A 24,271-nucleotide genomic window follows, 5' to 3' on the forward strand; every position below is an offset into this window, starting at 1 on the left:
TAATTCAGTATATATGTGCATGCATGTTATTTATGCATGTATGTTATTTATGTATATAATATACACATGCATCCATGTATCATAACTAGCCAGAAATGCTCAAGGATTATGTCATTTACCCTTAGATAAACAATAAAAAATAAACATGTTGGCTGATTTACTTGGTAATAGATGAGCAGAAGATGGAATGTTCTTAGTATGGTTTCTACCTATTGCTTTACTGCTCTCTCTTCATTTTGTAATTCCTACAACTGGTTGAAGCCCTAGTAGGAGAAATGAGCACAGGACCAGCGGGTATTGCAGGTCCCTGGAACTGCACGGCACTAGTGGATGTTGGCAGCTGCAGATATTAACACTGTCACTAGGTAACCTGAGGACCAGTGGCTGTAGGAGGAGGTCATGGAGAGGATGGGAGTCCTGGCTGACCCTCGAGCTGGACTGGAGCAATGGGAGGCTCCTGGCCCCTTCCTGCCCTTTGAACTGTTCCTAAAATGAGAGCCCTTTTCAAGGGCACAGCCTTGACTATCTGGACATGTGGCTGCACCCAGTTAAGGTTTCTACATAAATTTGTAAGATTAGGGTGGCAGGTGTGGAGATCTACTCATCTTTCTGCCACGCAAGACAAGCCTTGTATGGAAGTTCCTTTGCTTGTTGAACCGGCTGCCGGCCCGCCTCTAGTGGCCTGCGTCTTCCTTTGGCCTCTCCTTGCCCCCCGTGTATGGGGTCAGATTCCACCTGCGAGGCTCCCATATCTCAAATCAAGGGGCATGGCATACGGGCTGCCCACTCAGAGGCCCTCCCTCATCTCCATTCCACCCTCCACAGTTCTACACACTCCCTGCACAGGAACTGAAGCAGGATAAAATTGAATCTGTGTTTCCCAGACATCTCTAGCTTTTGAGTAGAGATGAGGTTATTATTTATAAAGTTAAAACTTCTTACTTATAATAATAAAAACAAATGAATTGCTCCTGCACCCGCTTGAAGAATCAAGTGCCCTGCTCCTGCGATAGTCACCACCACGCGTTCCTAGACGACACGGAAAGCTGTCTCGCCTGTTCTCATGAGTGATTACGGCCCCCTGGGGCTCCACTATTGTCCCATTAGGTTCCACGGGCCCCTTTGGGCCCCATAATCTCCTAGGACCAAACCACTCCCCCAGCACCATCGCCCAGGCACTCAAGTCAGTAGTGGATAAAGGGGCAGGGGTGGGATTCCCCCTCCTTTAGCATTATGATTTATCAGCAGCGTCCCCCAGAAACACTGCTTACGCACCAACATTTTCAGAGCCTTGGTCCTTAGTTGGCCTTTAGTTGCCCTCTTGGTCTTTAGTTATTTTCTCTTTCTCTGAACATGCATTGGGCTGGAGATGCGTTTGAGTGACAGCTCTATATTGTACTCAGAATTCTCATTCTCCTCCACTGACAAAAGCTTTGTGATCAGTGTGTCATACCTGCTTTTACTTTCCTTTTGATGACTACTTTCCCTGGAGCTTCTCGATCCCTGTGAAAACAGATTTGGGCCAGGAGTCGCCCAGCGTGACCCAGGCGCGTCAGAGTGTCAGCAGCAGACACAGCCTGGACTAAAGGCAGGTCCCCGCTGCAGAACCGAGAATGTGTCTGTAGACAAGCAGGACCGGAAGGTCACTTGCTCCTCTGGTGTTTCGTTCAAAAAATGGAAAATTAACAGCAATTTCAGAGGAGTCTTTCATTTGGGGCAAGAGTCTGAGTGAGACTTGTGAGGCAGGAGTTGGCATGGAGCCCCAAAACGAAGCCCCCCAAAAATAAGGGGAACGATCCTGGGATAGAGGCCTGCTTTTCACGTATTGTTTGTGACATCCCTTTTTAATTCTATTTTTATTTTCTGGCCTGTAAAATGGTACATCCTAATAGAATAGGGAGAAAATTCTTGTCCTTCTTGGACAAGAAACCATGTAATGACTTTTCACTCCCTCCCTTCAGTTGGTGAAAACATATGTTTTTTGTTTTCCTTCTTAACGTGAGAATTTAAAAAGTATTTTGTAGAATACCCTTTTCAATGTATGAACATCAAGGCCAGGTCATCTAATATTTTACAATCACGTTATTTCTACAAAGCGGATAAGGGCCCTTTTTGACTGAAGCCCTGTGTGCTTGGCTGTCTTGTTCTGCTGGTGGTTCCTCGGGTCGACCCGCCTGGGCCGTTCAGGGGCCGGGTCTGAGCCGAGGGGGAGGAGAAAGGGGCCCACGATGCCGGTCGTGTCTCACTGCCTTCTCCACCTCCTCCTGGGGTGCGGAGGGTGCCCTGGGAGAGCAGAGGAAGAGCGCCGGGAGGGGAATTATCTGCATGTGCGGAGCCCAGGAGAAGCTTTGCCCTTAAGCACTGAGTTTCTCAGTCTAAGAGGAATCGGGGTGAAACAGAAGTCCATGATTCTTGCATCCAAGCTCACGGGCCTCTTTCTCTAGAACCCAGACTTGACCCTCGCGACGGAGCTGCTGCAAGGACTCAGTCTGTACACCGCAAAGTGCTGTGTCGCTAGTACTGTTGTTACCATCTGGGCTGCGGAACACCGTGCCGACCCCCACGGGGGCTGGTTACTGCTGGGGCGGACTGACGCCCCAGGGAGACCGAGGCCACACGCTGGCCGCATGATGCCGAGCACATTAGCCTGGACCTGAAACTTTAATGCCAAGAGCCGAACCAGCCCTGCATTCTTCACGAGGCACCTTAACTAAACCCATGTCGTCCCAAGGGACTTTAGGGAATATTCTTGGCTGCAGCCCGTTCTCATTGTTATAACGATCGCTGCCACGGAGTCCAGACATGAGCAAAGTCATCCACACGGGGCATCCTGCCCTGTGGGGTCTCCGTCCCAGAGGCCCCCTGTTCTGATTTGCCCCGGGGCTGCCTGCAACCAGAGCTCTAGAGGGAAAATCTGCCCTTCAGTGCCCTGCGGGATACCCTCGTCTTGGGCTACAGAGAAGAGGTACCTGCTGTACCCACTGTCTCTGCAAATCCTAGTAAAAGAGCTTTATAAGGGGCCTTTGGATTTTTGATATATAGAGAGTTTCCTCATCTGAGTAAAGAAAAAAGATAATGACTGAATTTTTAATGTGATATTTAAAACCCAAAAGTTACTTCATGTCCCCCCGCTTTTTTATGCATTAGGATACTGTTTTCTTCTAGTGAGTAATGCATCAGTGCCCCTAAAATGATTCTGTCCTCAGTGATTTTTCTAAAAGAATATGGTCTCAGAGGTGCAATTTATTTGCAGAGGAGGCACTATTAATAGTCAGCCTGCTAGTTCAGCATTGAACTTAATGACAGAATAACCCGATATTTGGGACACACACCTGTAAGGGTTCCCTGTGATGACAACCTGCTCTGTGTTCTGAGCAGTACTTGCTCATTATTTCTACATGTTGTCAAAACTTTTCCAACATCTCATTTTTATAGCAGAATAATCTTAATCAGCTTTTTACTGGGCATGTATCTCTGCTAGCTTTCCTCAGCACATTGTATGGCACGAGGAAAATCAGTAGCTCATTTTTAACAGCAGTGGAGGGCGTGAGCCCAGGGGAGTCGCACACGGCCTCGCCTCTGCCTGACAGGGAAAGACGTGTTTTTCCCATTTCAAGGTGCACAGTTTACAAGCAGCAGCTGGCAGTATCGGGAGCTTCCCAAGGCTGCAGCGTGTGGCTCCTGAAGGTCTCGCTGAGTGTGCTATGAATGCATCTGTAGCCACGTTCAGTTCTGCTGAGCTTCTAGCCCCAAATGTGCTCAGTAAATGGCAAGGTAATAGAAGAAAGCTGTCAATCACCTGCAAAGTCAGGTGGTGGTTCAACAAAGAGAAACCTGGACACTCTCCACTGTCAATGGTCCAAGGGTAGTGTGATTGTGTTTTTCATTTCAAATACCATTCAAGGGTAATATGAATTGTAACCTACTTAATTTTGTGGTTGTCAATAGAAAGGAATAATGGGGAGTTGATTTAGTTAGTTAGAACATTTGTGAGCACTTGAGCATAATTAATTCAGGGTATATTCTGGTAGGTATATGGCTGTGACTACATTTTAAAAATCAAGGTAGAACATCACCTAGGAGCTACATGGTAGCCTTTATTCTGCTAATCATGGTAGGATGCACCTTTACTGAAAATCACGACTTCTGCACAGAAGTAGTAATGGTAGCCACAATCCGGAAGGTCATTGGAATGAACCTTGCTGGGGGTAAGCAGATTGGAGAGGAACCGGGCTCGAGTTTCAAGAATTCTCCCAAGAAGAATCCCATCCACGGTTCCTTACTGTCTCTCCTCTCCAAAGCACCCCAGAGTGGTAGCTCTTGAGCCACATTATCCCCCATAACCACTGACCTCATAAGGTCTCCCTGACAATCACTTGGAGTGGGTCCCACGCTGTGAAGAGGGCCTTTTTCACTTCTCAGCATGACCCTGCAGTACGGTCCTTGGAATTCCTGGTGTGCGGGGGATGTGATGAGGCTCGGGGCCATGGCAAACCTGTGTGACACGGGAATGGGGAAGGAAGCCTGGTGGGAGGGGGTGCTGCTAGGGTTGTTTCTGCATGTGTGGGTCTGAGCTGCTTGCCTCTTAGTTGCCTGGGTACTTGTTATGAATGCTGATTCCTGGGCTCCATCCCACAACTCCGGAATCAAATTCTTTTGCAATAGTGTCCAGAACTGCTGTTTTAAATAACTATTGCAATTCCAGAGAGCAGTCAGTTTGAGAACCCCTATATCAGACTGTGATATCTCTGTGAAAATCCTTGTGTATTTGAATTCTGAGTGATTTTTTTTGTTCATTTAATATATTTCATTCTCAGAACAAACCAGGTCATTGCACAGACCAAGTGTTAACTTTCCCTCCAGTGTCTCTTAAGATTGAGAAATGGACACAGTGAGGGGGAAAGTGATTTGCCCTAAGTCACAGAATAAGTCCCAGATTTGAAAGCACTTGTGCAATTTCAATATAATACCACTACTGGAAATCAATTGAGTAGGACTGCGTTTTGAAGGGCAACCACACTAGACATGCTGTCGGGGACGTCCTCACCTGTCAGTAATGCTCAGCTCAGTGGTCAGTCTGTCCACGGCAGACATTGCAAATGGAATGTAGATTTTGAAATGAGAAGTAATGAGCAACTCTTAGCAGAAAATTCAATTCTGTCCTTTGAGAGCTCATTTCCCCTCCAAGTTCCAATTGGTGGTATTATTTATTTAGTTCTCCAAAGGCCTAGTTAGAGAGCAGAGGCAGTAAACTCCAAGCCTTTGTGAGGCTCAAGGGCATGTTGCCCTTGGGCTGTGACTGCGAGTCAATGATATTCCCGCTCAGACAAAGGCACGGTCATCGACCAATGGTCTTCTCCAATTTCAGTGTCGCTTTGACCATTTTCCATCTGTGTGCTCTGAGGTTTAAGGAAACCATGTGGAAGCCACTTAGGATGGTGTTTCTCATTTTCTGAAGTAAATATTGGGAAGAATGATGCAGCAGGTTGCCATTGAGAAAGGCCAGTCAAGGATGAAAGTGTGAAAAGATGACGATGTTCTTCATTGAATCGATCAGTGGCTCATTCGCCTATCACCACCCCCCTCCCTCACCCCCAAGGCCAGAACCCTTTCCTGCAGGGCTCAAGTCCATGTGTCCATCTGGGGCAACCTGGAAGGGCCCTCCTAGCTCCAGAGCCCCCTGTAGGAGGGGGGAATGGCTTTGGGGTAACTTCCTCATGGTTTGACTTCTCCCTGTGTCCCATCTCTGTCTCTCACCCCTCACGGACCTGTAAACTCCCACAAGACCCCCCAGGGCATCTTCACGGTGCTCCCCAGTCTGCTCTCCGTGCCCAGTGCATACATTCATTTCTCTCTCGTCCAAGCTCCTCTCCCTGTCTCTCCTCCCAAATCCTTCTAGATTTTCCTTAACTCCTCAAGGAGAATGGTTTAGCAGTCTCTCTGTCTGACTCGGCATCCCCCGAACTGCCCAGCAATTTAATTGATTAGCTCAGCTGCTCTGCCATCTTGGACCCAGCACCTCTTCAAGTATCTGACAAAATTGCAGTGTTACCCCTCATTTTTATTTATTGTGTATTTGCTTTATTTACTCAAAAATGTTTGATGATGCTCTGAAGGAAAAAATATGTTATAAAGAGCAGAAGACCCCTTACATTTCAGAAATAAAGGGATCCAGTGTTAAGGTACTTAGGATGATTTGATTACCATGATTAGGCCTTAAATTTGGCTGAATTAAATTTCTTCACAGTAAGAAGAGAAGAGAAGGCATGAGAGTTATGAAGCTTTTGACTTTCTGGCAGAAGAAAACATTTAAGTTTGTCAGTAGAAAAGAGTAGAGAGAGTCGCCCCAGAGACACAGGATGGGAAGGAGGGGATGAAAGCTTTTCTCATAAACTAAATTCAAGCATGAATTTATTGCATAAGTCCTTAAATAAAAGATGTTCTGACTTTCAAAAGATACATAAATGCTGTCAGAATGGACAGCTCTTGTACTGACATCTATAAAGCCTGAAGGAATAATATGACATTGGACGGGAAATTCTAGGGAATAGCGGAAAGCACGTTGGACCTGGAATCAGAAGATAAGAGTTTGAATTCTGGTTCAACAACTTTGGGGGATTTTGTAAAAGCTTGTTGATCTCTCTGAGCAGCATTTTTGTTAGCTCTAAAGAATACAACCTGCTTTGGGGTCTTTTTATGGAAATAGAATAATATATATGCAAGTGCATAAGTTTGCCTGGATCAAACTTGAAAATCATTAAATCTTTCTCCAATTTTAATCTTGGAAGAGGAAGCAATGAAAATATATTCATTTATCGACTACACATATTTTTTCACATGGCATTTAACTGTTCTTGCATTTTTCATATATAAGTTTCCTTCTCTCAGCAGTCTTGTTCCCATTTTAAAGAGAAAATGAGGGTCTTGGGCTGAGCTTGGCCCATAGAGATCCACTGACTCTCAAGAAAGCAGCAGTGGGTGCATTCTGCCTGATGGGTCTCGGGGGAACCTGCGGGAAACCGTGCCTGCTGAGGCGCTCTGCGGCATTCCCCTGTGGGGTGAGCCCTCCCCACCTGAAGTCGGAGATTAGAGGGCTTTACAGCTTGATTGGCACCTAAGCAGAGCGTTCTGGGGTCCCATTAGAGATGACCTTCCATCAGCTCACAGCAATAGAAGCGGCACTCATCGATGATGCCTGCACGTAGGGATCCTGCACGTGGGGATGCTGCACACGGGAGGACTCTGCACATGGGGGATCCTGCACGTGGGGATCGTGCACGTGGGGATCCTGCACACGGGAGGACTCTGCACATGGGGGATCCTGCACGTGGGGATCGTGCACGTGGGGATCCTGCACATGGGAGGACTCTGTACATGGGGGATCCTGCACGTGGGGATCGTGCACATGGGGATCCTGCACGTGCAGATCGGGCACGTGGGGATCCTGCACGTGGGGATGCTGCACGTGGGGATCCTGCACATGGGAGCACATGGGGGATCCTGTACGTGGGGATGCTGCACGTGGGGATGCTGCACGTGGGGATCCTGCACATGGGAGGACTCTGTACATGGGGGATCCTGCACGTGGGGATCGTGCACATGGGGATCCTGCACGTGCAGATCGGGCACGTGGGGATCCTGCACGTGGGGATGCTGCACGTGGGGATCCTGCACACGGGAGGACTCTGCACATGGGGGATCCTGCACATGGGGGATCCTGTACGTGGGGATGCTGCATGTGGGGATGCTGCACGTGGGGATCCTGCACATGGGAGCACATGGGGGATCCTGTACGTGGGGATGCTGCACGTGGGGATGCTGCACGTGGGGATCCTGCACATGGGAGGACTCTGCACATGGGGGATCCTGTACGTGGCAGATCCTGCACCTGGGGATCCTGCACGCACCCGCCCCGCACACCCTCCCTGTGGCTCTGAGGCCACTCTCTCCACTTGTGGTATGAATAATACTTCACTCTCGACTCCCCAAGGACCTCACTCAGCAACTATCTGTTATCTTTCTCTCTATTAAATCATGTCTGTCAACATAAAACAGACAGTAATATTCGCATCCTAAAATATTGGTCTTATGACTGGGCTTTCCCTTCCAACCTGTGCCTCACCCTCCTGCGCTCCCTCACCCCAGAGCCCCGCTGAAGAGCTCTAGAAGCCACCTCTCCGCTTCCTCCTCCGCATCCCATACACCCGCTTTAATCAGGCCTCCATACTCATTCCAGAGAAAAGCTCTTTCCCAGGTCACATACGGCCCTGACTTTGCTGAATCCAGTGGCAATTCTCAGCCTCCATCTCACTCAGTCTATTGGCAGATGGCACATATCAATCGCTCTCTCTTGAAAAGCCATCGTGATTTGGCTTCTGGGGCACCGCCTTCTCGAGTCTCACGTCCCCCTGGCCACTTACACTCAGCCCCCCTGCCCCCCGGTCCCATGCAGGCTGACAAAGAGACAAAGACAACACTGGTAGAACATGGAGACAAAATGCAGTAAGCTGAGCAGCGAGAAAGCTTTATTTAAAAGTATGCACTTAAAGAAAAGGGAAAAGGGAAGTGTGGGCAACTTCAGAGAGGAGGTGAACTAAAAGGCTGGGGATTGTCTTTTTAGGATTTTCAGGAATGTGAAAAAGGGCCAGAAGTATAGACGTGTAAAATGCTCTCAGGTCAGGATCTCCTGTGGGACATTAAGTCTCCTCTCCTCCATTATCAGCCCTCCAGGAAATTCTGAAAAATTAACTTAACACAAGAAATTGATCAGTTCCTCTCCAAGACAGGGGCTTCTCTGGGAACAAGTCAGTCAAGACCGCCTGCCCTGCCCCCAAGGTGAGTTGAGTTATTGTCTGCTTGCCAAAGAATATGTGAGGAATCTTACCTCCTAACTTCCTGGTTCTTAAAATGGAATCTTAGCTTTAAGATGGAGTCCCTCCTGTTATAATATATATAAACCACACTATTTATATCTTGGCTTTTTGGAAAATTAATCATGATGCCTGTCTCCTGTCCCTGCCCTATACCACTTGCTCGGTAAAGCCGTGTCTAGCCTCTTTCTCCTCTTTCTTCAGATTCCCTGTTCCGGCGCTCTGGAGGAGGGGTAGGAAAGACCCCTCCCTGGGGCAGCAGCGGGGGCAAAGAGACAGAACACGGTGACCTGCACCAGGAGCCCTCTCCTGTCCCTCCCTTCTAAGCCCGCTGCTACCTTCCACCCTGCTCCTCGCCTGAAGTCTGACCAAGAGCCCAAAGCAGGGCTACACTGTATCTGTGCCTCATTAGGTGACTGACAGATCTGTAAACCAGGTGCCCCTCGTTTGAATCTAGCTACACCCTTTCCCGATTCTGCACCATTGTCCAGATGCCTCAACTGCTCTTGGCCTGTGTCTTTATCTGTAAAAAGGCTGCAATAATTGTATTGATCACAGAGGTTATGTGGGGAACAAATGCCCTCATGCATGTGCAGTGCTTAGCAAAGGGCGCAGCTCACAGCAAAGTGCTCAGTATGTTATGGAAAATACTGGAAAGACCCGGACTGCTTCACTGATGGAAGAACCCAGCGGCACTTGGAGGTCTTGGAGTTCTGAGGTTTGTTTTACACGGGCGGGCGGGCTCAGAAGGGAGTCATCTCCCAAGGTTTGAGCCCCGAACAAAGGCAAGGGGAGCAATATGTATCTTTCTGCTTCCGTATGTGCAACATTTCTATGCGCACAGCAAACAAGCAAGCAAGGGGGAGGGAGTTTAGGGAGCGAGTGCCCGGCAGGGCAGGGAGTGCCGGGGAGGCAGAAGTTAAGGAAGTTTCTGCTGTCTGTGCTCTGAAGAGCAGCAGAAGGGAGCCACCTGGACTGGACTGCTGTCCTTGTAAGTTTTTCCCTATCAAGTACACATTCACACTTAGTGCAGCAGGGAGACTGAACCCAAACCTGTTGCCGTGAGAGACTTAGCTCTGCGCTTGCTCTGGGTGAATCCATGAATTTGCCTTGTAGCAGGTCCCCTGTGTTTAGGTAGGAGTTGGCTGAACAGTTCTTAGTTGTAAGAAAGTTAAGGCTGATTTCCCTTGAGGAAGAAGCAGGACTTTGGGAAGCCTGGCACCGGAAATCCCACTCAGCACCTCTTAGAATGTAGGGCAGAGTGAATATGGGTCCAGGATACCCTCTGCACTGCAAATTCACTTTTTCCAATGAATAAAACAGGCATGACTGAGGAAGGAGGCCTCTGTCATGGCTTTTGAGGTTGAATACTGTGGACATCGCCAGGATGGACCGCCATGATTCTAGCCAGTCATCTGGCAGAAAGGAACAAGAGCCGCAGTGGGGTGAGCGCCCTATGGACATGGAGTCTAGGCTCATCACCAGGTCAAACATACCCTCCGGGCAGGGCTACCTTCAGTCCATTGTGATGCAAAGGCCAGAGAGCTGGAAGGACCCGGCCTTGCCCACAGCACTCTGCTCTGCCTGAAGACGTGCCCTGCAGGTGAGGGTGAGCACAGATCTCCCTTTGGACCCAGGGGTGAGTGAGGCAATTTCCTTTAATGGTTCTAAGTTCTTAAGGGAGTCATTTCATCAGTGAGAAACACCCCAGGTGGCCAAGAGAATGATTTCTGACACCCACCCGTGAAGGCATATAGCAGTGAAGGGGTCAATACTGACCAATAACCGTAATGCACCTGCCCGGCTAGCATTTTCTCTCAAATGCAGATAAAGCTGTGTGGCTTCTCTGGTCACAGCAGCAATGAGCACACCTCAGGAAGGTGTTACTAGATTCTGGAAAATTTGGGCAAACCAGTTTTAAGAGATTAGTTGGGAAAATAAAAAGGCATAAAGCCATATACTACGTAAAGCTGTGCCACCACTTACATTGCATCCATCCATTTCTTCACTTACTTGTTCCTTGATTTAATCATCCATTTACTATGTACTTACTGAGAGTGTTATTTACAGTAAAGAACTTCTATAAGACGTGTTTCTTGCCTCCAACGGGCCGACAGTTGCATCAACCGGACATATTTCACGGGGCAGCAGAAGGAGGAATATCATTACATTTATTGTTGTCTTGCCAAGAAACACTGAATACTCAGAAAACCGAGTCTTCGCCTCTGCAAGGGTCCTGCGGCGGCTCACTGTGTGGGCGAGGGTGCGCATTTCGTTCACGGGCTCCTGGAGCGACAAAGGACTTACAATGGCCTCTGCTCGGTTCCAGCTCAGTCGACTGCCCTTTTGGTGTGGATGTTTGTTTCATGAAACAAAACCAAAACTGCATAACACACAACTTGGAGGAAACTCCATAAAGTGTGCCCTGGTGGGGTCTCCCTCATCCACCGATGGGGAAGATTCAGCAGGATCTGGCTCCCGTGGAAACGCCGCTTGCCTTCTGTTCTGAGGAGCGCGCCGGGAGAGGCCTTAGAGAAACAGCTTCACCGCCACCTAGTGAGTGTCCCTCCGCCGCCAGTCAGCCCTTGCGACTCTAGAGAAAATGAATTCCTGCCTGTCGTGGATCATCTGACAGTTCCGCATCCGTTCAACGAGGGTGAAATAACGAACTAACAGTAAGAACGGGACCGCGTGTGCGCATCTGCCGCCTTGACCCTTGGCTAATGTTCTGTATTTTGCTGGAATAAACATGTTCTCTGGGTGCAGGAAGACATCTGATCTGGTATTCCTTAATTAATGCAATCTTAGGCATCTTAGCATCCTTAGACAGTCTTTGAGCACCTACGCAGAATGAGGCAAGTGCTTACTGTGCTTATTTAGAAATTCCTATCACAGCAGCACCGGCGGAAGTATTCTAATCAGCTGCTGGGCAGCCGGTGCCCCGCACTCCGGGCAGCCTGAGGCTCACAGAAGGACTGCGGAGAGGGTCAGGTTGACAGACCGTTTCTGCTGTCTTAATGAGCACACATTAACTGGTTTCGCTGGAAAATCTCTTTGGATTATGACAGTAAAACGTCTTTCCCAACGTGGTGCGTTTTTAGTGGGCGGCTCTGGTCTTCGTGTGGAGGCTACCCGTCTAGCCGGCCCCTTCTAGTCCATCCCGATTCACTTTCAGCCTCCGCCAGCCCCTGAAAACACGAGAGCTGAGAAAGCAGAGGCAGAGCCTGCCGCAGTTCCTTCCCCGGGGTGTCGGTCACAGCTGCCCAGTAACTTTGGCTGCCGGTCGTTTAATGCCTCTTTTGTGGCGAATGCTTTCTTGTGAGCATTAGCATATGACACAGACTTCACACCTTGTGATCACTTCCCTGCGTCGTTCATATGCTTGTACAACCCCCAACCTGCCTGCCAGACCCCTTGTTACAGCCCATAAGCCCACAGAGTCTAACCTTGAGTTACTCTTCCCTCCGCAGCGAGTACGTAACCAGGAAGGCCAACCGCCGAAGGCCTGCCCAGGGGAAGAATTTCTCTGCATCTCTGGCGACCACCCGTGAATGGACACAGGAGGGCTGGCGTCCACTTTCACTCACACCCAGGGATGGAGCCCCACTGCCCGTAGGCCAGGCTTTCCTCCCCATGGGTTGGGCATTTGGGATCTGCCATACACCCACAGGTGTGAGCTGGACGGAGCAGCTGTTACAACAGAGTAGAATGCCAGCTGCTCTAACAAAAATACCGGGCCCTGGGGGTCTTGGACAGCAAACACTGGTTTCTCACATTTCTGGAGGCTGTGAAGTCCCTGATCAAGGCACCAGCAGGTTTGGTGTCTTGGGGAGTGCTGGCTTCAGGTGTGCAGACAGTCTCTTCTCTCCAGGTCCTCAGGGGGTGGGAATACTGAGCTCTGGGCTCCTTGTCTCCTTTTGGAGGGCCTGCACCCATTATGGGGTTCCACTCCCAAAGCTCACCCAGATGCATTAGCCTTCCAAAGTCCCACCTACAAATGCCACCCCACGGGATGATGCTTCAATGCACAGAATCTGGGGGCACATGGACACTGTCCGCAGATGCCACGGGGTCTGGCCATCCTGCGCACAGGCTTAATGTGTTCTCTGGCCTTGCCTATGCTTGGCAGCACACGGCCCACGTCCTTCATACAGTGGACTATTCCTAGGCCTGCCCAGCCTTATGACCAAGATCCATAGGACCCAGCCCATAAGGTGAGGCATGGGTGTGGGCCGGAGGGAGTCACAAAAAGCATAAAATTCTCTGGGGCACGTGGCATGGCCTTACTCCAGGAACCCAGGGGCCAGTGCGGTGCTCCTCTGGGAGGGGGCACAGCATAAACCCCACTCAGCCTCTTTTGTTACCATGGAAACCTGCAACACTGTAGGGCCTGCAGCTCTTACAGCCCAAGGGGGTCAGAGCTGCTGGCCTGCATCTGGGACCTGCTGCAGAGCCCTCTCCCGCTCTGAGCTGAAATCCACTTAAACCTGGAATCCTTGCACATTGCCTGGCATGTGTCTCTACATGTGGACTGTATGTGCCACCAGACATTGTGCTTCTCTTTTTGTGGCAGGATGTCTCAGTGTGTCAGTCACTGGACCCCTAAAAATGTCACGGGTGTGTCAGGCCCCTGAATTCCTGAATTTCCTCAGGCCCGTGTCCTGCCCCATAGGACATGTCTGTCGCCTAAGGCCTTGTGTGTGTGAGCCAGCTTGCACTCATTTGCTCCTATAAACATGAAGTCATGGATGTACTGAGTCAGCGTGAAGCCCTGTAGGATGCCAACTCTTTCTGTGGACTATGTTTGGACGAAGGGCTCTACAGCTACATTGGGTAATGCTATGAATTAAATATTTTTGTCTGATCCATGTGAACAGAAATAGCTTCTGATACTCTTTTATGATTTTGATAGAATATATTTGTGCTGCTCCAAGGAAGGGTGTGCCCTGAGCAGGTGGCTCTCGGTGGCTGAGGCTGCCACCCAGGCCCTGACAGGTGGGGCTGTCCCCTCACTGACACCCCAGCATTTGCAGGGGACCTGGGCAGCCCATGTTTATCCCAAGTCACTAGGGGGCTTTTATTGTTATTGGTGCAGAAGTAAGGTTTTCTTTTTCTTTGAAACAAGCAGACCAGAACTAGAACTGCTCACCTGATCACCCTTGTACCTTCAGTACATCATCTGTGCTTGCAAACCTGATACATCTGCTTCTCTGTTTCCCTGTCTCTGGGCTCATGTTAATACTTGAAGAATGGTACATACCTCCTATCACTGTGTGAGCTGAAATCTCTGCAGGTAATCTTCCAGTCCCTAGAAAGAGCTGAGCTGCAAGAGCCTCCTCTGGGTCCTTACGGGGGATGGCCCAGCCCCCATTTGCCACCATTCCCTGCTGCCTGTGGTGAGTGCACAGCCTCAGAACCCCAGTTAAAACAAGGCCTGTTTGTGTGTCATCCTCACACAATCAAGGGCCCAGCAATTTTGTCCAATTGTGGAAAGATGACTTTTTACCTTTCTAGTGTCCCACAGCTCCCAAACTTTAGAACTGGTGGGCCTGTGCCTCACAGGTGAGGACCTGAGGTTCCAAAGCGTAGCTGAGCCAGAACTGCCCGAGGGCATCTGTCCACAGCTGCTGAGGCCACATGCCCCCAGGCCTCTCAACCATAATGTGCCCAAGTGGGCACTGATCCAGACGTTTGTGGTGAGTCAGGCCAGGCCATCAGGCTGGTGGGGGCCTATCGGGTCACCATTTAGTAATGTAAATTAAATTAGATCTTATTTAATTGTTTTATTATATTTGATAATAGGTCTTGACATCCATTCTTTGTCAGAGTGATTTCTTAAAATATGCTCTAATGATAGCATTTCCTACTTAGAATTCTGTAGAGATTTCCCATTAATTTCAGAAGAAGGTGTTAAGTCCTCAAAACAGTCAACAAGGTCCAGGCATGATCTGACCCCCGCCCACCTGTCCATCTGAGAAAGGCACTCGAGACAGAGGAGTGGACCTCACAAAGGACAAGGGTGGTAACCCTACATACACGATCGCACAAGTAATCGTCAGTCACAGTCACAAGTTCTGCCTGAAGGTCGTCTGTTGCGAAGACATGCAACCTCCCCGCGGGGCATTACTCTATGGATTGATTGCTTTTCTTTGCACAGGAATGTCACTGCATCTGTAGGTTCAGCTTTATTCCATCACCCAGTGGCCCCACCCAAACCCAGCACCATCCCTGAGCCCACCCTCACAGGGAGGTCCCTTCCCAGGAAGCGGCTCCTGTTAGGGGGGTGGGGGGCTTAGGGTGTTACTTCCCCCCAGGTGTGTCTGCGAGGCAGGGCAAGAACCTGACCTGCTCTCTTGTCTGTAGCTCGCCGGGGACCCTGCCCTGGACCCACACTTGGAAGGAGGCCAAAATGTAAACTGGCCCCTGTGCCCCTGTGGGGCTCCTCCCGGTTGCTGGGGCGGCTCAGAGCCCTTGGGAACTGGGACGGCATCGCGACAGCATCGCAACAGCCTCTGCAGGGCCGGCCGGCACACCTCCTGGTGGATGAGCCAAGCAGGGAAGTCAAACCCGTGGCCCCGGCTCCTGGTTCCTCGATGCCCAGATTCATTTTTTTTCAGGCTTGGGCTATGACACATACTTAGGCCCTTCGGTCTCAAGAATAAACCTCTATCCTGTCCTTTAGAATAAACCTCTATCCTGTCCTTTAGAAAGGACAGTGGGTGTGGGGCGGGGTTAAGTAGGAGAACAGCTCACACTCACGGCCTTGAGGTGAGAGGGGACGCGTGATAAAATGGCAAAGGGCAAGACAAGACGTGAGACGCGTCTTCCCTCATGTCTTGCTCCCCTGCAGCCGTGTTCCGTGCTGGCTGCCGGGCTGGGGAGGCCGGCCTGGGCGCTCATGCTCCGACCCCACGCTTCTGATTGCCTTCGGGCTGTGCGCCAGTTTTCCTTCCAGCCCACACAAAGCTAATCAAATTAATGGCTGCTGCTGGTTCTCATCAAATGCCATTAAAATACAACCATTTCATGAATAATTCTAAACACTGACTCAAAGCAATTGATTACAAGAACCATGTATTTCAAATGGGAGGAATAATTGATGTTTTCAACATGGAAATAGGCTTCTAAGGAATTCTGAGCTGTACAGCTATGAGCACAGTTCATTCGCACTTACAAGCTTCTGGATTGTATGTATTTCCCAATTCTGGCTTTCAGAGAATAGCATGTAAAACCCTGCAGACCCGTTTTGTCTTCTGTTTATTCTGTCCCAGGCTGCCTGCGGGTTCCCCGAGTGCTAGGATGCTCACGGGGCTGCAGTCTGCTCGCGGTGCTGTGCAGAATGGCTAGTATTAGTTCCTTTGTCTAAAAGACCGGCCTCTCCGGATGCACAGTCATCGTGTAACTACTGCTCCATCCGTCACAGTCCCTATGCCGATAAACATAGGGGTGCATGTGTCTTTTTGAATGAGGGACTTTGTTTTCTTCAGGTAAAGTCCTAGGAGTGGAGTTACTGGCTCCCCTGGTCCTTGAGCATTCAGACTCAGACAGGATCGCATCACTGCTCTCTGGGTCTCCAGCTTGCAAAGGGTAAATGTGGGGCTTCTTCACCTCCATCAACTCATGAGCCAATTTCATATAATAAATAAATAAACAAATAAATAGGGTGTATCTATATATCCTATTGGTTCTCTTTCTTGATATGGGGGAGTGAGGGGTAATATAATTTTCCTGCCTCTTTCCTAACTTAAAGGATTTGATTGACAAATTCTATTCCCCTACATTCCTCCTGGAGGAGATCGGAAGGTTTGAGTATATTATGCTCCATAAGTGAGACAATTCTAAGTATGTTCCCTCATTCATTATACAGTTATTCATTCACATCTTATTGAGTTAGAAACTGTGATAAAAAGATGATTAATGTAGAACTCCTCCCTCACCTCAGGGCTTCAGTGAAGGCAGGGCCGAGGAGTCTATGACCCAGGAGAAGGTACAGACCTGTAAACATGCAAAGGAAGAGAATAATGTAAGATATTATAATAGATGAACGGTAGGCCATGTGGGAGCATAAGGGAGGTCAGTTCTACTTTGGAAGGTGAAGAGAGATTTAATAAAAGAGAGGCTACTTGGGTTCTTCTGGTCATGGTGGGAAAGGTGGTTTCAAGCAGAAGACACCGAGAGGAAGTGGGTGTGAGTGGGCAGATCCATCGCTCTCCATGGCTCATTAGGAGAGTGATACGCAGTCAGCTTGCCTGGACGATTAGAACCCACTGGGCCTGGAAGAGAAAACCAGAAGCAGTCAGAGTGCCAGCCAGAATTTCACATTTCATCAATGATTTCCAAATTAATGTTTGTTAGAGAATTGCCTGCGGAACTTTTAAATCTCAGTTTAGCCTCAATTCCATCCTACACCCACTGAGTCAGAAATTTCAGGTGTGAGACCCACTGGGTATATATTTTGCAAATGTACATCTGACTACAAATTCCCCAAATTGTTCCCTGTCCTTTGTGGACACAGTGCTGGATGGCACCTCGTGGGATCCCTTGCAGTGAGGCAGGCACTACAGCAGAGTTCTAGAAAATGGAATGCAAAAAGCAATGTGTGCTGAGATTCAAGACGGCGGTGTAAGAGGTGAGACAGAGAAACTCCTCCCAAAACCACAGATAGTGTGAAAATACAGTTAACACAACTAACCCTAAAACTGCAACAGGAAAGAAGGCTGCACCAGACTGCACACAGACCTCACGAACAGAGCGGACCTCACAAAACAGGGTAACGGACGGAAGCCTTGATCCAGCGGGACCTGAGTCCTTCCTCCACCCCAGCTCATTGGCGGGAGGAAGAGAAATGGAGCAGGGAGGGGGTGGAGGCCTGCGACTGCTGAACACCCAGCCTGGAGGTCTGCTTTGCGAGCAAAGACCTGCACTGTGTGGTGCTCTGGAGGATGGAGAGCTTGGACAGGCACAGTGCTTGAGAGATTCTGGCCACTTGTGGAGGATGGGATCCACACCCGGCCGCTCTGGATCAGAGGAAAGGCAGGCAGTCTGAGAGGCTTCCTAGCAGCAAGAGGGCTGCTGAAGGGGCCGGGTTTGCATGGAGCTTGCTGAGCAGGGGAGGGAAGAGCTGAACAAGGTTGTTTGGGTGCACTCTGCCCACTGGTTGGGAACTTTGAGGAGCTTCAGGTACTCCATCCCCCTGGCTGGATGCTCAGCTGCGAGGCCCCCCACTGTGACACACAGCCTGCTGCGCCTCCCTCCTGGCTGGCCAGCACCGGTTCACAAACCTGCAGTCACTGTGCTGGCATCAGGCCAGCCAGAGGGGGGCCCCGCCCATAACAGCTAGAGACGCACAGCACAGAGGCTCACATCTGGGTGCTCGGCCCGCTGGCTCTGACACCGGAGATGGCACAGCAGACGGGTATCAGGAAACAGATCTCTCCTCCCCCAAGGCACCAGCTCCGCTCCCCTATGACCCCCAACCTCACTCCAGGGGCTGAGTAGCTCCAGAGACTGGAGCTTCTGGGCACTAGTGGCACCACACAGAAATATGAAATGTCAAAAGAACATGGTTCAGACCAAAATCTCACAAACCCCAGAAAAAGGGCCAAATGAAATGGAACTCACCAATCTTCCAGAAAGAGAATTCAAAATAAAAATCATAATATGCTATGGAGGTACAGAAAAATATTCAAGAACTCAGGAACAAATTTAAGACAGAGATTCAATCATTAAGAAATTCCATATCTGAAATGAAACATACAATAGAGGGATTTAAAAGCAGATTAGATGTAGTAGAAGAGACGGTAAATGGAATAGAAGAGAAGAGGAATACAAAGAAGCTGAGGCACAGAGAGAAAAAAGGATCTCTGAGAATGCAAGTATATTGAGAGAACTGTGAGACCAATCCAAACGGAACAATATTTGCATAATAGGGATACCAGAAGAAGAAGAGAGAGAGAAGGAGATAGAAAGTGTCATTGAGGAGGTAATTGCTGAAAACGTCCCCAATCTGGGGAAGGAGATAGTCTCTCAAGCCATTGAGATGCACGGATCTCCCAATACAAGGGACCCATGGAAGACAACAACAAGACATATAATAATTAAAATGGCAAAGATTAAGGATAAAGACAGACTTTCAAAAGCAGCTAGAGAGAGAAAAAAGATCACATACAAAGGAAAACCTATCAGGCTATCATCAGATTTCTCAACAGAAACCTTACAGGCCAGAAGGGAGTGGCATGATGTATTTAATGCAATGAAGCAGAAGGGCCTGGAACCATGAATACTCTACTCAGAAAGGTTATCATTTATATTTGAAGGAGGGATTAAATAATTTTCAGATCAGCAAAAGCTGAGCTGAGAGAATTTACCTCTCACAACCACTTCTACAGTGCATTTTGGAGGGACTCCTACAGATGGAAGTATTCCTAAGACGAAATAGATGTCACCCAAGAGATAGACAAAGAATACAGAATATGATTCATAACATACAAGGAATGGAGGAGGAAGAAAAAGGAGGAAAAAAAAAGAATCTTTAGGTTGTGTTTGTAATAGCATATGAAGTGAGTTAAATTAGTCTGCTAGATAGTAAGGGAATTGCCCTTGAACCTTTGGTAACCACAAAACTAAAGGCTGCCATGGCAATAAGTACACACCTATAGATAATCACCCTAAATGTAAAGTGAAGTAGTTTGACCCTATTTAGACTCTAGGAGGACAGTTCTGGTGAGAGGGTGGAAAGTGGGTTGCACTGGATGAGGTGAGATGAGGGAGGCCAGTCAAGACCACGTTGCAGTTACCCTGGCAGGAGAAGAGGGGGTCCCTGCACGGCAGTAAGCGAAGTGACGGGGGGTAGGACAGCAGACCCGGAGGGCACCGGTGGATGTGACCCACTCCCACCAAATGAGACCATTTGGGTATGTAGGTGACAGAGCCTCCTGTTTTCTGGCATATTTGAAGCTCTAAATATTACTGTTCATATTCAAGAACATTATAATGTGTTCAAAGGTAATTTTATAGTGATTTCATCATCATCAAATCTGAATGATAACGTAACAATTCTTCCCTGAGCTGGCATTGCGTCTCTCGTCTTACACATTTGATTTCAGTTAAGCATGACTATTCTTAAGCGCAGGTCTTGTCTAGTGTGGTGAGATTGAAGTCGGCTGGACTATCTGGATAAAATAATGCATTCCAAGCAAGGAGGTCCATAAACGGAATGGGAAACCACAGTACTGTTTTAAAATGTCACCTGGAAAGCGTCGTGTCTTGGCTGAGGGGAGCCCTGATTCCAGGGGGTCGTGCGGTGCGCTGTCCCGCAGGGCGAGGCTGGAGCGACGCCCCCGTTCAGAAGGCTTCCTCGGGGGCAGGCGCACGGCCGGCTGAGCAGGGCCTCGGGTGTGTGTCCGCTCCCGTTTGAACGCGGAAGGCCCTGAGCTTTCACTTGGGGATTCTTGAAGGCGGCGGATTACTGGAATGATGAGAAAGTCCTGATAGGAGAGGCTGGAAAGGCGATCGTACAAGGAAGGAAATAATCGCAGCACTCTAGGGCAGTGGAAACCTTGAGGAGTAAGTCTGGCCCGGCAGCTCCGGGGATTACAGCCATTGATTTCAGGCAATTTAGCCACTTGCTTTCGATTTAGGGCTCTGAACTTCTGTTACAATTGAAAAAGGATTGCATTGCAGCTTGTGGGCTTTAAGACACAGAGAGACGGCAGTCTGGGAGCCAGCGGCCCTGCCATGTTCAAGGGCAGTGAAAGGTGGGCCTGGGGTCCTGGCGGCCCCACGGATTCCCGCACGTCTGCACAGCTTGCCACGGGCCACGGAGCGCTTCCCCTTGCGGTGCTGGGCGGTACTCGTGCCCAGGACCTCGTGCTCACGCTGCCATTGGTCCTGTGACGATGCAGCTTGGTCACCTTGATTAAGGTGTTGAGAAACAATAAACTGGATGGTTCCTTCAAAATATTCAAGCGATGCTTTCTAAAACTGGCCTTAGCTAACCATTTTTTAGTTTGCATATCCATACCTCTCCGGTGCTCCCCTGACACGGGCCTGGGGTGTGTTCAAAACCCGGAGCGTTGTTCTTTCCCTTCTTTTGGGGAAAGTGAAATCGTAAAAGAAACCAATTTCAATGCTGGAAACTGTATTGAGACAAATGTGCGTGGTTGATTTATAAACGTAGCTTAAACAGAACACATTTAATTCAACCTCATCTATTTCAATCATATGATTTAGCTTGTTAATTGCAGCCACACAGCTGTTGGAAATCATTAAACAGGTTCTGGAGAGAGAAGATTCACTAGAAATCAAGCATCTTACGGTTTTACAGCTGCTCGTCGGCTCATCCTCAGCAAGCATCCTGTTTGAAGGAGGTGCTATAGTTTCGATGGATCTCTATGAAGGATTACGGGCTCTGGAATCGAACAAAGCTGGGTTCAAACCTTCACTCTGTTATCTGCCAACTTTGTGATCTTGGCAAGTTAACAAACCTCTCTGGGCCTCGGTTATATCATCTGTAAAGTGAAATTAACCATACTTAGCTTCAACTGATAATGTGTGGATTAACTAGGACAATAATTTATTTGCACACAAAATACTCCAAGTGGTATCACTGATACGAGGACTGAGCAAAGATCTGAACAGAATGACAAAGTCACTAGGGTGAGGAACACCTACGAATTTGTTTTGGTGCTGTATCTCTTAGTTCTCAGTTATAGTGTTCCATCTCAAGCATGCAGGTGAGCCCTCAAAAACTGCAGAACTACAATCATTTGATATTAAATTTAAGACTTTACAAAAAGTTGTGTTGGAGGACAGAGATAAGACTTAAACCTGTGAAATACATTACATATGTTTTATATTCTCTACAGTAAAATAACATCCCACACTAAATTAAAATATCAGTGATATTTTAAAAAATATTCGTCATGATATTTGCTAATTTTGTTTCTCACTAAAATTTTTGAGGATGTCTATCATAAAGTATCTGCAAGATAGTTTTGTGTACAAGATGTCAGCTTTTATATGCTGATAATATGCTCGCAAACAGATCTTTGCACCCATCTTTGTTCTCCCATCAAGATGTTCCAGGTTCCTGAATTGTTAAGTGCTGACTTTTGTCTCCCCTTCTCGTGTCGCCCACTTCCCCCACTCCTACCTCTGTAGTTTGTTTCACGGGACCACGTCTCCTTTCCCATGTCTCATCACAGTCCCTGGGGCAGACACACAGGAACTGGAGTGCTAGAATGTTTAAGAAACCACCCACCCACCAACATCTGTGTAACCCCTCGCCTCTGCTGAACAGCATTTTGAGTCTCCTGCCTAATGGGTAGAACTCACGCTAACTTCATGCTGAAGTTCCTTTTACAGAAGCCTCCCTCCCCCTCCCTGACATTTTTAAGCCATTCACACTAAAACTGCCATTTTTCACTGCAAGACTTCATTGCAGCAACTTCCATTCATGTCTAATCTTTTCCTTCCATTATAAATATCCACCTCTTTTTCCAATTATCTTCAGCAACAGTGACTTGTGAGCTGCAAGTATTATGTCTACACTTCTCTGGTTGTTCAAACTACAATACAGTTCTAATCCAGTCTAAATGGTAGTGAGCCAAACACTTACGACCTCCATGCTCTTATCTATATTGACTTCCATTAATTCCAACTCTAGACACATAAGCGGTTTAGAAATAAAAATTGGGATATACATATATATTAAAAAGTGCCAGTTTTTCTATTGCAAAACTAGTCGAGTTACTCTCGCCCCCTTACAGGCGGGGCTGGCTAACAGGTTAGTGCTGTGTTCTGAGAGACAAAGCTTGGAGGAAATCAGGCAGATGGAAGGAGTAGTATGTGTCATGGTCTGGGAGGGAGACAATAAATGCACAATACCTAGATTGGGGTTGCATAACCAAGAGGTTTCCTTTAAAATAGGGATCAGTTCGGAGTGAGGACAGAGAGGTGATAAGCAATGAGGGGGTGCCGAGGTCACAGCCGAATGTCAGGTAACTCAACGGGCATCATCAGCCGCCAGTCGTGAGGCCGCTAAGAGTGATGTAACAGCATTATCTTTCCCAGGTTTCCCATGGGGCTCTGTGGGTGACCCACGGGACAGACGGACAACGTAACAGATGCCCGCAGAGCCCAGCGGTGAGGTTCACGTGGTGTGCATGCCCGCCTCCACCTCTGAGGCCGTGGCGGCCACTTCTTCCCACGCACTGTCCCCCGGGAGTGGTCTGGACCCTGCTTGTCGTGACATCTGATGCTGCAGAAGGAGATTTTGTGCCTGGCTGACTCAAGGCAACTGGAGAAGAAATAATTCTTAACATTTCCAGTAGATTCACTGGTGAGGTTAGATGTGCTGAGAGGAAGGTGAACACAATAAGTAGCCACCTGGGGAGAACGCGCGGCAACGAACTATGCTTATGTAATATAAATGGGCACGTGCTGATAAGACTTCTGTCCAGGCATATATTACCAGGCATAAATCCACAGTATTTATTTAATTTTCCATTTAAACCACTAATGAAGTACTCTATAATGTAGGACACTAAAACTGTGTCAAATTAGTACAAATCTTGCCTGCACAGGAAATACTGTAATTACTGAACAGTAGAAATATGATTGTTTATAGTCTTTAAGCATCACTGCAATTAAGCATCACATTTGTTATGCTTTTTCTAGAAGCTGTGGTTAGTGACTTTGAATCCTTTTTAAAACTCTTCATTTTCCGAGTTTACTATACATGTTATTTTTTTTAACTCCATTGATAGTCCCAAAGGTTGGGAGTCCAAAAAACTCTGCCAGAGTCATAGTCTGTCAGCATGTGACTCAGAATCCAAGACTAAACATGAATGGATGTGATTTTGACTTTGTTTTTTATTTCATTTTCTCATCTCCAGTTGGTGTACGTACAAACGGGATGTACAATACCCAAAAGAGGTGGCAGAAGAAGAGAGAAGGCCCACCACAGGTAAAGAGGCCAAGATTGGCATGCGCAACTGATGGCTAGAAGCCTTCGAAGGGGCAAGTCTTGTTGACTACTAAAATGCTATTCCTGGAAATTACTCCACTGGGTTCTAAAACTTAGGGAAATTTTAAGATCTATTTTCATAGTAGCTGATAGCCAGCTTCTCCAGTGAACCCCTAGAAGCACATATACACTGTGCTCCAAGATTTGTTACTTTTTTCCTCTCTCTCTGCTACCTGGATTCCCTCATGGGAGCACTTCTTCCTTAATACTCACCTAGAGATTCCCAAGTAAAAGTTGCAGAAGGACTGTCTACCAATAATAAACACCCACTTTCTAAATCAGCTTCCTTTTTCATTCTACAAATCAATGACTTCCAGAATAAATAAAAATATAGTCATAGGTGGTATTATTTGCTGGTCCCAGAGCCAAGAAG

The 24,271-nt window shown here is 48.1% G+C and overlaps 1 long non-coding RNA gene across 1 annotated transcript; it reads left to right on the plus strand.

The window, feature by feature from the left end:
- Positions 1-8,607: 8,607 nt before the first annotated feature.
- Positions 8,608-14,326, plus strand: LOC140846563 (uncharacterized). The gene is made up of 3 exons (XR_012125779.1): positions 8,608-8,835; positions 9,075-10,509; positions 10,941-14,326. It is a non-coding gene; the product is annotated as an uncharacterized lncRNA (long non-coding RNA).
- The last annotated feature ends 9,945 nt before the right edge of the window (positions 14,327-24,271 follow it).

This window comes from Manis javanica, chromosome 15 (genome assembly GCF_040802235.1).
Source record: "Manis javanica isolate MJ-LG chromosome 15, MJ_LKY, whole genome shotgun sequence".
Lineage (NCBI taxonomy): Eukaryota > Metazoa > Chordata > Mammalia > Pholidota > Manidae > Manis > Manis javanica.